The 14,739-nt window shown below is 45.0% G+C and overlaps 1 long non-coding RNA gene across 2 annotated transcripts; it reads left to right on the top strand.

Moving 5' to 3' along the window:
• Positions 1–1,096: 1,096 nt before the first annotated feature.
• LOC133136258 (uncharacterized) lies at positions 1,097–12,415 on the top strand. 2 transcript variants are annotated; one of them, XR_009709495.1, is made up of 3 exons: positions 1,097–1,223; positions 9,902–10,093; positions 12,060–12,415. It is a non-coding gene; the product is annotated as an uncharacterized LOC133136258 (long non-coding RNA). The 2 variants fall into 2 exon arrangements; XR_009709496.1 differs by having other exon boundaries at positions 9,902–10,008.
• Positions 12,416–14,739: the final 2,324 nt, after the last annotated feature.

Consider the following 14,739-nt stretch of genomic DNA (forward strand, 5'->3'; position numbering starts at 1 on the left):
GACCGCTCCCATCTACTGACCGCTCCCACCTACTGACCGCTCCCATCTACTGACCGCTCCAATCTACTGCATGCTCCAATCTACTGACCGCTCCAATCTACTGATCGCTCCAATCTACTGATCGCTCCAATCTACTGCATGCTCCAATCTACTGACCGCTCCAATCTACTGATCGCTCCCATCTACTGACCGCTTCAATCTACTGACCGCTCCAATCTGCTGACCACTCCCATCTACTGACCGCTCCAATCTACTGACCGCTCCAATCTACTGACCGCTCCAATCTACAATCATGCAGATATGGGTCAGGAGCTTCAGTTAATGTTCACATCAGCCATCAGAACGGGGGGAAAATGTGATCTAAATTACTTTGACCATGGAATGATCACACTAGTCTCTAGAGTTTGCAAAGAATGGTGCAACAGGAGGAGGACAAGGGCCAGACTGGTCAAAGATGACAGGAAGGTGACAGTAACGCAAATAACCACACATTACAGTGGTAAGCAGAAGAGCATCTCTGAACAAGTGATCCACTATTTAAGTGGAAAGGCTACAGCAGTAGAAGTCTAAAAAAGAAGTCAAATAAATACCTAATAAAGTGCGCAGTGAGTGTAGTAATATAGGCCAGCTGTTAATTTTAATTCAATGCTACGTTTATTCTAACTAATGCTAACTAATTCACATGATGCAGCAGCACATATACAGGAAAGCAAGCACAGCTTAATATTCAAAGCAGTTTATTATGTTGCTTATGTAGCTACATCATGCCAGTAAAGCTTTTTATTTATTTTTTTGTCACCGCCAATTTATTAGGTTAGGTTGTGTTATAGAACGAGAGAGTCGAGTTCAAACACCAGACAAACGTATTGAGAAACGATAATATTTACCCTTCCCCCTCACGGTTAATAGCGAAGAAATATTAACCAAAATAAGAACATAAATTCTTATGAAGACAGAACACAGCAAAAGCATTTCAGGTACACAGCAGTTCCCCAGCCAGGTCGCTTTACTTTTACGTTCAGTGTCACAGACTTGCTACCATGGAGATTAAAGAAGAGCATTTCTATGTGTTCCGGTCTCAGCCTTGGCACCATGGAGATTAAAGAGCACAAAGTAAAGCACCGGACTGATTTGTGAGCACAACCCACGTACGTGTGCGAGTAGATTTGGCTGAAACTGCTCAAGGCCACCTCCGCTGGATCGAGCGCCATAAGGCGCTGCTGGTACAGTCGATTTGGAAATGTTATCAACTGTTTTGCGTTACTTTCGGTGGAGCACCGATAGCTTGCTACTTACGTGATCGCGATCAGAGAGATAATCGTTGTGAGAGGCAAATCTGTCTTGTGTTAACTTCAGCCAAATTCAGAACGAATTCAAAATGTTAGCTAGCTAGTAGTAACGTGGTGCTTGCCTAAACCAACCACTCGCCTTCCTGCATGTTGAGGAAGTGACTTCAGATGCGCAAGTAGCGTCTGCCGCTTGAGGTAGTCTGCGTAGTGCTGCCAAACTACAAAACAATGTACACTTTTACAGCTCTAGTAAAAGTCCTTGCCGTATTCATTGTATATAAATTAATCCCACATGGCTCCACTATAGTAAAACTGCTTTTGAACATTGCTTGTGTTTTCACTGTATATTCGAGCTAGCTACTAGCTAGTTTTCGATGAGCCATTCAGCGATACAGCAATCTTTCCAATGTATGCTCAAACGGACCGGGAAATACCTTCATTTATAAGTGATGTAAGGCTTAAATGTCAAACTGTAGCTAGCGCACTCCCAATCACTCCGTACTACAAAATGTTAGTTTGACTAATGTTAAATATATATAATAAAATATCCTAGTGAAATCTGAAATGTTAGTAAAATGGCCTAGTGAAATCTGAAATGTTAATACAATGGCCTAGTAAAATCTGAATAGTTAGTAAAATATCCCAGTGAAATCTGAAATGCTGTAATGCAGCTGGGAAACGATCTTTATTTGACACTAATATTTGTAACTCATCCAGCTGATGTGAGATGCTGTCGTGGGTCGTTGCTTGGCACAGTGTGATCGCCATCATAAGAGCTAATGGTTTTTCTCACAGATAACAGGCACCAGGCGCATGTTAATGTGACCTTCAAATGGTGCTTTGCGGTATCATCTGCATACACAATACACGATGATATAATTTATGTCCATACAGTCATTACCGCAAACAATACTACTTACACAGTAGAAATGTTGGTTTATCATGGAAAACTGTTAGCTCAAATCAGGCATTATAAAGGTCACACTTGTCTGTTACATATGCATTCATACAGTACAAATATACAAATACAAATATTGTGCAGAAGTCTTATTCACCCTAGACTTTATTAATATATATGTTTATTTTTTTGTGTGTGGGTTAGTATAAAATAACACATTTGAGATTTCCAAACATTAATTTTCCAAAAGGTTTAATTTTACAGAGACATTTTTGTATTTAATTTTTTTAAAGTAACATATCGCTGTAAGCAATTGACTATTTTTTACATAAAAAACTTGATCAAGGCCGAGATCTGAGCTCAGAAGCAAGGAGCCAACCAAAGTGTGCAGAAGATCTGTGGCAAGTTCTCCAACCTGCTTGGAACAACCTCCCTGCTGATTGTCTTAGAGAACTGCAGGACAGCGTGGGCTAAGACAAGTGATGCAGTTTGAAAGCCAAAGGCTGGTCACAACAAATATTGTGATTTAGTTTTTAACTATTTACTGCTTTTTTATAATACATTTTTTTATATTTAGGACCTTTCATTTTCGAAAGCATCTTATCCGTACAGAATGTTATACACAGAATGTTATATACAGGTGCCTAAGACTTTTGCACAATACTGCATAAACTATCCATAAACCATTTGTGACCTATGTTATTTATGAAGCATCTGTGACATACTATACCATTCATAAAGCATTTGTGACCTATACTATCCATAGAGCATTTAGGACGTATACTATCCATAAAGCATGTGTGACATACTATACTATTCATAAAGTATTTGTGGCCTATACCATTCATAAAGCATTTGTGACCTATACCATTCTTAAAGTATTTGTGAGCTCTATGCCTTTCATCAGCCAGCCTTCAGCTCTTTTTACTAATGTCTCCTAACACCGCCGTCTCTCAGCCTCGCCTGCAAATGAAACGGCATCATTAGCATTGGTCACATTACGCTCCTTTCTCCCTGGGCTTCTGCAGATATCAGCCCCTGTGAGACATAACATCCTGCGTTTCCCTCGGCTTCCGTCAGCACTTTCTCTCTTTATTAAGGCGCCTCGGCGTTGTTTAGCGAGAAGACATTTTGGGAGAGGAGGGGGGATGGAAGGGGGGTGCTCTTAAAAAATGCATAATGGGAGGAAATATACAACCTTAAGCGCCCGGGCCCACTGCCAAACCTAATAACATATTCATTGTCGCCTCAGCCAAAATCAAGATTAAGCAGAACTCTCATATAGTTTCCCCTGCTTTCAACTGTAGTACAGTTAGAGACCACTTTGCTAAGTTTCCTTATCCTTGTTAATGATTATTTCTTTGGCAGGAACAGTTTCTTCGGGGAGGCATGTGTATGGGGGGGGGTTGGGGGTCGAGTCGGAGAAAACCCACCAATTATTTAGAGTTGGGTTCCTTATCATTTGGTGTCGTACACTGCGTTGTTGACCTGGTGCTGGTGGCACTTACAGCAGTCGACTGTTCTTTCACCATCGAAAATACTCTTATTTTGTGCATTCTTCCCACCTTGATTGATTCGATTGTCCTTGTGTTCTACTCATCTAAGAACTGATGGAGAAATGTTCGGAAAAAGAAGAGGAAGGTTATTGTGTTGGGTTTGATTTGTTTCCAGCTGCTGTGATTAGCGTGAGAAGTGAAACAACGGCACCCCGAGTGTTCGCATGCATCCACTCCACTGCCTGAGAGCATCTCGCGGCGGTATGTAGGTCAAGCAGTTTACAATCAAGGAGCTGCAGAGAACAATCAGTCCCTGCGCATTACATTTATTCTGCCTCATTTGCTGCAGACACAGCCGGGGAGTCTCGTGCGACGGGCGAGCAGAGCCGGCCCGGCGCACTTAAGCGACTGGACCGGAGAGAAAACGCACTTTCAGGCTGAACAGAAGTGACTCGACGCAGCCACCATGGTCCCTGTTGGGTGATTAACCCTTCGAAGTGTTCCTGTTTTTGGAATGCATTGTCAGAATTCTAAGTCAGTGTCCTAGAACTCCATTGTTTTCAAATCACCAGCAGTGATTGTGACATCAGCATTAGAATGTTCAGTTTAAGAACATTCCAATCACGCGTTGAGCTGGAATTCCCAGACTTCTCTGAAAAGGGCCGGTGTTGGTGCATGTTTTAGTTTTGGCCCAGCACTACATAACGTAACTCAACTAATAAACTAATTCTGGTCTCCAATCCAATCCAAACCTTGAGTAGTAGAGTCAGGTGTCTTGGTGCTGGGCTAAAATCTGCACCGGCACCGGCTGTTTTCAGATGGTTGGACACCACTGCCTTAAAGGGTTAAGGCAGTGAGGCCCCTGCAGGAATGGTGGGGCCAATTTGCAGTCAGCAGGCTGCAGAAAGCTCTGATGCATTTCCCTCTTCAACGCAAGCAGTCTCAGGCACGGGTTTTTACAGGGGTCAAGTTTTATGGCGTAGTTAGAATCCCTCCTCGGTACCACCGCAACCCCCCCCCCCACCCCCACACTTTAATCTAAGCAATGTTCTTGGAAGCAGGCCTAATTAACGACAGGATATTACACAGGAATCAGTTGATAGCGTGAAAATCTGATTACACGTAGGATACGTTTATGGTCCTCCTCAATTAAAGAGGGGCGCGGTGAGAGCCACCGCGGAAGATTCCGGCGCGCGCATATTTCAGTCCCTTTTAATTAAGGGAATGTGTTTCTTATGGTATCGCGGCATAATAAGTTACTGGGGGAACATGGGTAGGCGTGACAGCTCCCTGCCCTCGGGGTGTTTAACGGAGATTAATGGCCGTGGGTGCGTGTGAGTCGCGGGGAAGCAGGGCGAGCGGAGCCTGGGGGGGGGGGACCGCGGAGGGGGGACCGTGTCGGCATCCGGAGCGGAGACCGATCGCAGCGGGGCGGCGCTCCAGATCGCTCATCTCCTCCGCAGGTGCCCTTACCTGTGGGCGGGGGGGCGGAGGGGGTGTGCCGAGACAGCTCGACTTTTTACGCGGCATCCGAGGAGATCACGTTAAACGCCTCAGTCGTTGGGCTCGATGGCTATGCCTCACTTGGGATTTGAACCCGCAGGGCTGACTCCCTCGCCGCTTTGTCCTGCGGTGCTCTGCCGTTTTCCCGCAATGCTGACGGAAATACGGTCACTTTAAATTACTTTCGCGATTTGTAATTAACATGGCAAATATTAAATCTGTGGGAATAAATTCCACTCAGAGTGCATGCACATGTGGCGTGTCACTTCAGGGCATGTATGGTGCATCTTCTACTTGCTAATTATGCTGTTGGTTGTTCAAGCACTTGCTGTTTTTTTTATTATGCTGTTATATAATATAAAGCTCAGTAAATTTCCCTGGACAATAATTATAATCGCTCCAAGCCAAGCACAAGCTCAAGGGTATCCTCCAGTAAAACCACATTCTGATCATTAATTTATCATCCAATTTATTATGAGTTCAGGCACTAGAAGAATCTAACTAATATGTAGGCTGACTGGTGCTTAGTCTGTGGTTACTGCTTTCTTAGATGATATTGGAATGCGGTTTTAATCCAAGTTTGTGTAATCTCTTTCCTCTTGAATTAGGACCCCATCGTCTGAGGGAGAATCCGGACTGAGCCGTCTGTTAGTCTTTATTTAGACAGGGCCGTAGATTTTGATCTGTCTCTTAGTCTTCATTTAGACAGGGCAGTAGATGTTGCTCAGTCTCTTAGTCCTTATTTAGACGGGGCTGAAGATTTTGGTCCATTGCCACTGTTAGTCCCCATTTAGACAGGGCAGTAGATTTTGGTCCATCTGTTAGTCCTCATTAAGATGGGGCGGTAGATTTTGGTCCATTGCCACTGTTAGTCCCCATTTAGAGAGGGCAGTAGATTTTGGTCTGTCTGTTAGTCCTCATTTAGATGGGTCATAGATTTTGGTCCTCTGCCACTGTTTGTCCTCATTTAGACGGGCGGTAGATTTTGGTCTGCTACCACTGTTAGTCCTCATTTAGACGGGGCAGTAGATTTTGGTCTGTCTGTAAGTCCTCATTTAGACGGGTCATAGATCTGAGAGAGACAGTGCCATGTGGACGACTGACAGGTTAACGAGCCGCCATTACCAGCTGCTGCAGATCTGTCACGGCCGTTGATGAGGACGGGCGCTGCAGCCGTGATTTAGAGTCCGCGATGAGCAGCTTGTTCTCGCGCAAGCCATTCGCGAGGCTCTGCCCGGTGTGGAGAGGGCGAGAGAGAGGGAGAGAAAGAGAGAGAGAAAGAGAAAGAAAGGGAAAAAAGAAACCTGACGCACCAAATCATTTGGGTTCACCTTCACCTCTCTGCTTCTCACTCGATTCCTCCTCCATCTTGTTTTTTGCTTCTTATTACGGTTGACCCGCCTCAGCCTTCTCCCTGACCCGTAATGTGACATTCTTTTACTGCTTTAATATTTTACGGCCGTATGCGGTCATCCTCCGCGCCGTGGCCCTGGGTCCTGTGCTGTTCTTGGGAGGCCTTGGTCGAGACTGTCTCTCAAGCAAATGTTGGTCATATAGTAGCAGAAATGAGTCCACATTTCTCATAACTCATCCGTCCCGAACCCCGGGCATTAAAAAACTCATTTATCACATCATCTACCTTGTAAACTTTGGGTTATTGGATTTGAACCCCCGGTCCGGTGAAATTGTGCCAGGCTGCTGAATGACTGCTTGTATTCCTGCAGTGCTACATCCATAATGAATACATCTCCAAGCCCCAGGAGGGGGGCCGACACCGAGGCCTTTGCCTTCCCTCCGCAGTGTGCTACCGGACACGAAGAAGTGTGTGCGCCCGCTCCCTTTGTTCTCTCAGACAGGCGCGAAGTATCGGGGGAAGCCGCAGAGACGCTATCCGGGCTGGAGCCGTGAGAAGTTAACCCCGGAGAGCGGGGCGGTCGACAGATTCTATTACAGTTCTGGCGTGAGTGCCGAAACCTCCATGCGGAGAGGAGGAGGAGGGGGGGGGGGGGTGGGGGGCGAATGGAGCGAGGAAGGACCACGGGAGAGGAGAGGTGGGGGATTAGGCCCATGGACACGGTCACGGCACAAAGCCTTAAGGGCATCGTCTGCAATTCGGTGCGCCGCAGCGTAGCGTAGCCGTTAGCGCTTTACCGCGGGCTCGACTGTCACCAAGGTGCTCGAACGACAGGTGGGGGACCCGGGAAACCGGGCTGGGTAATTGCGGAGTCGGGACTACAGCCACCCGGGCCCAGAACCTCTGGTGCAGGGCTCGCGATTCCCATTACCCAGAATGCCCACGTTGTTAGTTCCCACAGTTCCCTAATCTGATGACATCTCGATTTGCGGTCCCCCTGAAGCAGAGAGGGAAAGGAACGAAGACGGGGTAGAGGGGGAAAAGGGGGAGGGGAAATCTCTGGGGAGGGGGACAGGGGGACAGGGACACCCAAGCATTGTAAAAAACATCAAACAGTCTCCTCCAATGTTATTATGTTATATTGGGTGTGTTGTAGTTGCTGCTGTAGTATGCAAAAAATGAAAATAAAATCCTTAAAAAAAAAAAAAAAAAAAACCCTGCCCAAAGTTCAAATGGGATCAACATCCTTGGGGGGAAGCCTTGAGCGTGAGCGGACGCAGATGGACTGACCTTTGAGTGACGCCACACCCAGGGATACCCCGTCGGAGGGCGATTTTACAGTCATCGCCTCCGTCCACCGACTGACAGGACTTTCTGGTGTGCCTCATCAGAACTGAGCGCAGAGTGTCAACAGGAATCATTGACATTTGGACCGCGAGAGGTTCTCCGCCCTGACGGAGTGATGGGCCACGTCCCGGCATGCCGTGGGTTTCCGCCAGCGAATTAGAGTGGATTGGAAAAGACACAACGCAAGAAAACGTTGATTCGCCGAATGAGCTATGAATGAGTGTGCTTGCACAAACGCACTTCGTAGCGTTGAGTTGCGCTCCAAATGCTAACAGAGTATAAATGATGCTGGCATTTTATATTTGTTTCTTTGTTCCTGTTTTCCTCACTTCTTGTGTTTGTTGTATTTAAGCTATGGGTGGCGTAGTCCCTTGGAAAGTTATACCCCGTGGGGTGCAGCACACAGTCCTGCTGTGCTGCAAATTTACTTCATAACTGCAAACATGTGGAAGCCCTATTATTTATTGACAAAGGAGATGTAGACAACATCTGGTTGTGTGTGCGCTTTAGTGTTTTCTTTAACGTTTTAGTATGCAAGAGAGAGCACATGCATACATGGGTTAATGTTTTGTGTGGACCAGAATTCTTCTGTGTGTGAGGGTGTGTGTGCGTGTGGTGTCTGTGTGCATGCGTGTGTGTGTGGTGTCTGTGTGCATGTGTGTGCGTGTGGTGTCTGTGTGTGAGGGTGTGTGTGCGTGTGGTGTCTGTGTGCATGTGTGTGTGTGTGTGGTCTCTGTGTGCATGTGTGTGCGTGTGGTGTCTGTGTTCATGTGTGTGCGTGTGGTGTCTGTGTGCATGTGTGTGCATGTGGTGTCTGTGTGCATGTGTGTGTGTGTGTGTGTGGTGTCTGTGTGCATGCGTGTGGTGTCTGTGTGTGAGGGTGTGTGTGCGTGTGGTGTCTGTGTGCATGCGTGTGTGTGCGGTCTCTGTGTGCATGCGTGTGCGTGTGGTGTCAGTGTGTGAGTGTGTGTGTGTGGTGTCTGTGTGCATGCATGTGCATGTGGTGTCTGTGTGTGAGTGTGTGTGTGGTGTCTGTGTGCATGCGTGTGCGTGTGATGTCTGTGTGTGAGTGTGTGTGTGTGGTGTCTGTGTGCATGCGTGTGTGTGTGGTGTCTGTGTGTGAGTGTGTGTGTGCGTGTGGTGTCTGTGTGGATGCGTGTGCGTGCATTTGCATCTATGCTTGCAGGTGTGCTTTCAAATCAACCATGGCAAAATACTCCACATTCCCTACTTGTGAGAAGTAGCAACTTTCACACCCATTTACTCATTTACTCATTCACTCATTTACAGGTGAACATCTGCTAATGAGACGCTTTCATTATTAAACAGTAACATGTTTCATGGGGTTCTTTTGGCATAGAGGAGAGAGAATATGCTCTTGCTCTTTTGATTGTGCAGTTTTATCATGTATTTTCTGTTATCCGGGGGTTATCCGTGAGTACTTTGAGAGTTTACATTTACTACATTATGTATTTACACAGATCAACTCCGACGGAAACATACTCTTGCAATGTAGGTCAAGTGGCGTGCCCAAGGAGAAATGACAGTATCATAGCACATGCAGTATTATGCTTAATATCTTAAGCTGTGTTTAAAGATTGACTAATGCAGACATTTACGTTTTCACGGTAGTTAAACATTTAATATAAATAAAGGATTAATGGGGGAGGTGGCAGATTTTATACAGGGAATCGGTATAATTTAACTAGTCTGTAGAATGTATCTTTTAATTATAGTAATGGGTCTTACATTTTAAATTTTCAGTTATTGTTTGCAACTCAACCACTGGACTGCAGCAATGGTCTTTTTTCTGCAAAATGGTGAGACACATACACATGAAAATGAATATTTTTGAAAATACTTTTGAACAACAAATTTTTATTTTCTTATTTGCCATTAGCCTTGGAGCCAGGCCAACTTGCATCGCTACTGTTCTTTGTTTTCAGAAGTAGTATACAGTCACACTGGTTTCTTAACTCAAAAGTGTATTTATTTATGCATTTCTTTCCTGTAGGGGTCAAGACCTCTCACCACTCACAGAAGACATGTTTTCAAGAGGATCAAAAGGCTCCAAGGGGTCAATTTGGGAGCTTTCCTACTTATCACACCTACCATCGAAAAGTAAGTAGGAGTAAGTAGGGTACCACTATGGATACAAGCCAAAGGAACCCTTTAAGAACCAGTGTGAGGGTGCACATAATGTGAGGTCAGTGGCTCTTGTCTTGTAAGATGAAAAAAAAAACACAAAAAAACTGATAATCCAGTCAGCATGAAGCGCAGATGCAATTAACCAAAACCTGACTGGTTATAGCTAGCTCGCTAGTATGGCTAAGATTCTTGGTGACTGGTTAATTTGCCCCCCCTTGTTGTTAAAATAATTCTCACTATAACAGAATTTATGGTCTCTTAAAATCTTACTCTACTTATTAGGATTTAATGTGTCTCTTACCTTGTTGCAGCCTTATCTTGCAATTTCCACCATTCTCCATTAAGCTTGTACCAGACCCTAACTACAATTAATGAGAACATTAAGGTAGAGTGCTGTTATTTGCAACCCATTCTCTCCTTTCCCTTTCCAAAGGGACGTACATTTATAGTCTGAGTATGCCAGATGATCTAATTCAGCAATAAAAACCTGTCAACCTATGAATTGTATGGGGTTTCCTGTGTGTCTGGTCTCAAATAGCAAATTGTATAGAAGTATGTATGTTCTCAGAACATTTTTTTCCAGTCTGAAGCACCAGATGAACATTCCACTGTAATACGGCATGAAAGCACTGACAAGGGCAAAAATATCCAGTTTGAGATGAAAAATGATTTTATGTTTCATGGGTTAAGTGATATTAGAACAACAACACAAGTTGACAAACGAGCAGGGGAAAAAAAGGCCTATTTGCTTCACAACTTTAAAAACAAAGTGCGCTCTACTGTGATTACACCAGAACTTTTGTATAATGGCTTTTTGTGCAGGCCCTGTACCAATCTTGGGTCTGTGGTTTAATAATGTGATTAAAAGCCCCACAGGGCTTGCCTCTTTTTTTTATCAATGTATGACTTGACTGCTACAAAGGACTCTGAATTGATGGCTATGTGGGTACCATTTCCACCAGTTCATTTATGTTTTGACAAATGTCCCTTTGCTTGCTCTTTACAGCAAATTGTCTTGTTGTGTACATGCTGTCATTTGACCTTTGCCCTCTTTAGAATAGACAAAAATGTTTGTCTGGAAAATAGTGATGCTTGAATTCATCCAATTACCCTGACAAATTGCTGTCCATTGTTTGCGCTTAATATGTGTTTTTTTATTTTTTTATTTTACGATAGCTTAAATGATGAATGCATTTTAATATAATACTAAATGCTCTCGGAGGAATTCATGGTATTTAGACCCAAGATAAGTTGCTGGACCGCAGTGGTCGCCCAACCTTGTTCCTGGAGATCTACCGTCCTGTAGGTTTTCACGGCAACTCCAACAAAGCACACCTCATTCAACAGCTGGAGACCTCATTGAGCTGCTAATTCGTAGAATGAGGTGTGCTAAATTCTGGTTGAAAAGACAACCTACAGGACAGTAGGTCTCCAGGAGCAGGGTTAGGTACCACAGCTTTACTGGACACATGGCTGGCAGCACTACAGCCACAAGTTATTTGAATTTGAATTAATTTCACAAAATATTTTACCCGATATTTTTTTAACTGAAGAGCATGACGTCTGAACTCTGAACTTGACACCAGATCGACTCACCAGCTCGATGCGATATTGTGATAGTTACACAAACTCGACAGCAGAACAAGAAGCGTAAGCGTATTCACCTTCCCAGCCGCACAGCATGCTGGTTTGTGTTTTCACCTTAAATACAACCGCCGCTTTAGACCCGGGAAACCGGCCGAGGTGAGTTAACAATGTAATCGACTGCTTTAATTGGTCAATTAAGTGCGGAGTAAGAACAAAAACCGCCAGACCCTGTGGCTCTCCGGGGCCGTGGCTGGGCAGTTCTGCTCCGGAGCGTCCCGGGGGCTGTGTCAGCGGAGCAGCGGGACCCGGGGAATCGCAGCTCGGTGAAATCTCAAGCGGCCGGCGCGGTCGCGGTCCCGGCCAACGCCCCCCCCGGCCTGTCACTCGTTCCGCGGAGTTGTGCGACGCTAACTTTAAACGTTTCATCCCCCCTCCAGGACGGAACACCTTCCGCCGGCGAAATCGCAGCCCGCCCGGGCCGGTCAGCGACGTCAGCGGAGCGCGACGTCATCTGATCTCCGCCGTCAACCGCCATCAACCGCCGTCAACCGCCGTCAACCGCTGTCAACCGCCATCAACCGCCGTCAACCGCTGTCAACCGCCAAGACCGCCAAGACCGCCAAGACCGCCAAGACCTTCCATCAGCGGTATTCCAGTCGACGTTCCTCCCACACACCGGCGGCCTTCTTTACTCGGGCGCGTGTTATCGTTAGGGACGTCAGCTTGGCAGAGGCGGGAAGAAGAAATCGGACATAAATCAAGCTGACAGCTGCCAAAAACGCCGTGGCCTCGCATGCGGTACTAGACAAGCGACGGGCGTCGAACCTGGACGCCGTTCTCCTACGCGGAGCCGGGGTCCCGGCGGCCCAACGCTGACGTGCTCCCGCTCCGAACCATCGCGGAAGGGGGAGACGCGGCGTCCCCCCTATCTCCTTGAATCAGCAGAACGGGCGCGGAGACTGAGACGTTTCGTCTCGTTATTTCACGGCCGCGGTGTGACTGTTCTCCGTTCTATCACAACACGCCGGTGTTTCCCAATGTTTTATGCATTACTTTCCCCCGTCCTCCTCTCCCTCGTTATCCTGATTTATTCCTCTCAAATGGCCTTTGCATCGTTCCGACTTTCCCGGTTCGTTACATTTATATTTTCTAATACAGCTAAGCAGACAAAACCTTGACTGTGTTTCTGTTCAAACTGTGCCTCTCGACTCTTTAAAGCGACAATTACCAAGCAAACGTGCTTTTCCACAGTCACATTAGCGTTAAATATCATATCAAATGTATTAATTTCATCAGCAAAAAAGCAATATAGATTTAGAAGTATTTGACACGCATGCATACACTGCCTACGCATGCACACACGCTCCCATAGTCAGCCGAACATGTCCTCAAAAATGACACCGTATCATTGAGCAACAGGTTTACACATCTTACTGTGCTCTTTGAGTAAAACTATACACTTCACTTCTGAGCAGAGAGGACAGACTTTGGACATGAGTTCCTTACATGGCACATAGGCCTACTTTCTAAACTTACTTCCACTCTGTACCCTCCTGCCAGTTTTAATCAGTATTTAATCGGATTTTAATGGGGCTATTTAAGTAACATGCAAGTTATTCAAGCCTGTCCTGTTGTCGCATACCCAGGGGCTAAAGGAAACCGGTAATAGTTCTGAAGAAAAACAAAAAAAAACGTAACAAAGAAACAAATTCACATTAATGCTGTTTATCAAGGGTGACGATGCCCATGTATAGCATCTGTGTTTGTGTAATGAGCCTATTGTAGGGTTGTCACTCCCCTGGTTGAGGACGTAAATCTAGCCAATCAGCACCCTTCTTCTTGACCTTCAGGGGTTCACCTTACTCTCGTACTCAATCTCAGGGAAACTAATGAAGACATTGTGTTCCCGCTTAAGGAAAAAAACACATTTATTCCGAGGTCACATTTCAGGAGAAACTAAAGTTGATTGAATAAAAGCTCAAGTATGTTTTCAAATTATATTAAAAAACCCCCCAAAAAAAACCTTTTGCTCTTCTAAGATGAAAGCCCACTTCATGCTTAATGGGGATTGTGAGTACGGTCTATGCAAAGCTAGTTCAAGGTCAATGATATATGCAGCTATCTTTTAGAATGTACACCAGTGCATAACATTCATATCGTTTCATTTATTGTGCTCGTGGTATTTAATTCATAGAGCTGTCTGTCAAGCCAAGTTGCCGTTATCAACAGTGTGAAAAGTGCTGTGAAACACAGACAAGCTCTGGAGCAGATATTGCTGCAAAACGCTGATCTTGGGTCAGATTTCCCCTCGCAGAATACCCATTCTTTTGTAAAAGATGGAACCGATTCAAAATCAACTCGTCCCCCGACCATATTTCCTCTCCTGACATTGCAAAAAAAAAACAACAACTCATGTTATCGAATATTGGACAGTATCCATAACACCTTATGATAAGGTCATTTCAATAGCTGAGTTGACACTGCAGGGTTTTATGTTTTTTTGTTGGTGGTCGATAATAAACCACCACACACAAAACAGAAAAAAACAAAGAAAGGCAATATGGCTCTGCCAGAGATACACTGGGTTGACAGCAATCTCCTTAGATGAATAACATAGCAGGGTGACCATACAAACACAACCAACACTATAACTAAACACTGTTATCAAACATTACTTCAGTGCACAGCATTAGAGTAAATGGAAACTGATACAGGTGGTGCAATTGCAGGGGGGGATTTACATAGCGTCTTAATCTGATGGACGATAATTAGCGCTGAACTTGGATCAGATGTTCTTTTTTTTTTTTTTTTTTACTTTAATAAACTTTCCGAGGAGTCCAGCCAATAAGGCCAACATACTTTTTTGTTTACTTGTATTTTCATGTTCAGTTCAAGGTCTGTTTATGGTTTCCTCGTCCAGACAGTCATTAATAAGGGATGAGGACCTCCTAGACTTTCCATATTCTCGCATCAAAGACTGATATCTTACGTAAGAATAGACTTCTGCTTCCATCTGCAGATATTCATGAAATTCATTGCTAAGGAAATAAAATAGAAACTGTACACAGATAACATGAGCACTTCAGAAGGACATGGGACCTAAATAAAATATACAGA

The sequence above is a fragment of the Conger conger genome, chromosome 9 (genome assembly GCF_963514075.1).
Source record: "Conger conger chromosome 9, fConCon1.1, whole genome shotgun sequence".
NCBI lineage: Eukaryota > Metazoa > Chordata > Actinopteri > Anguilliformes > Congridae > Conger > Conger conger.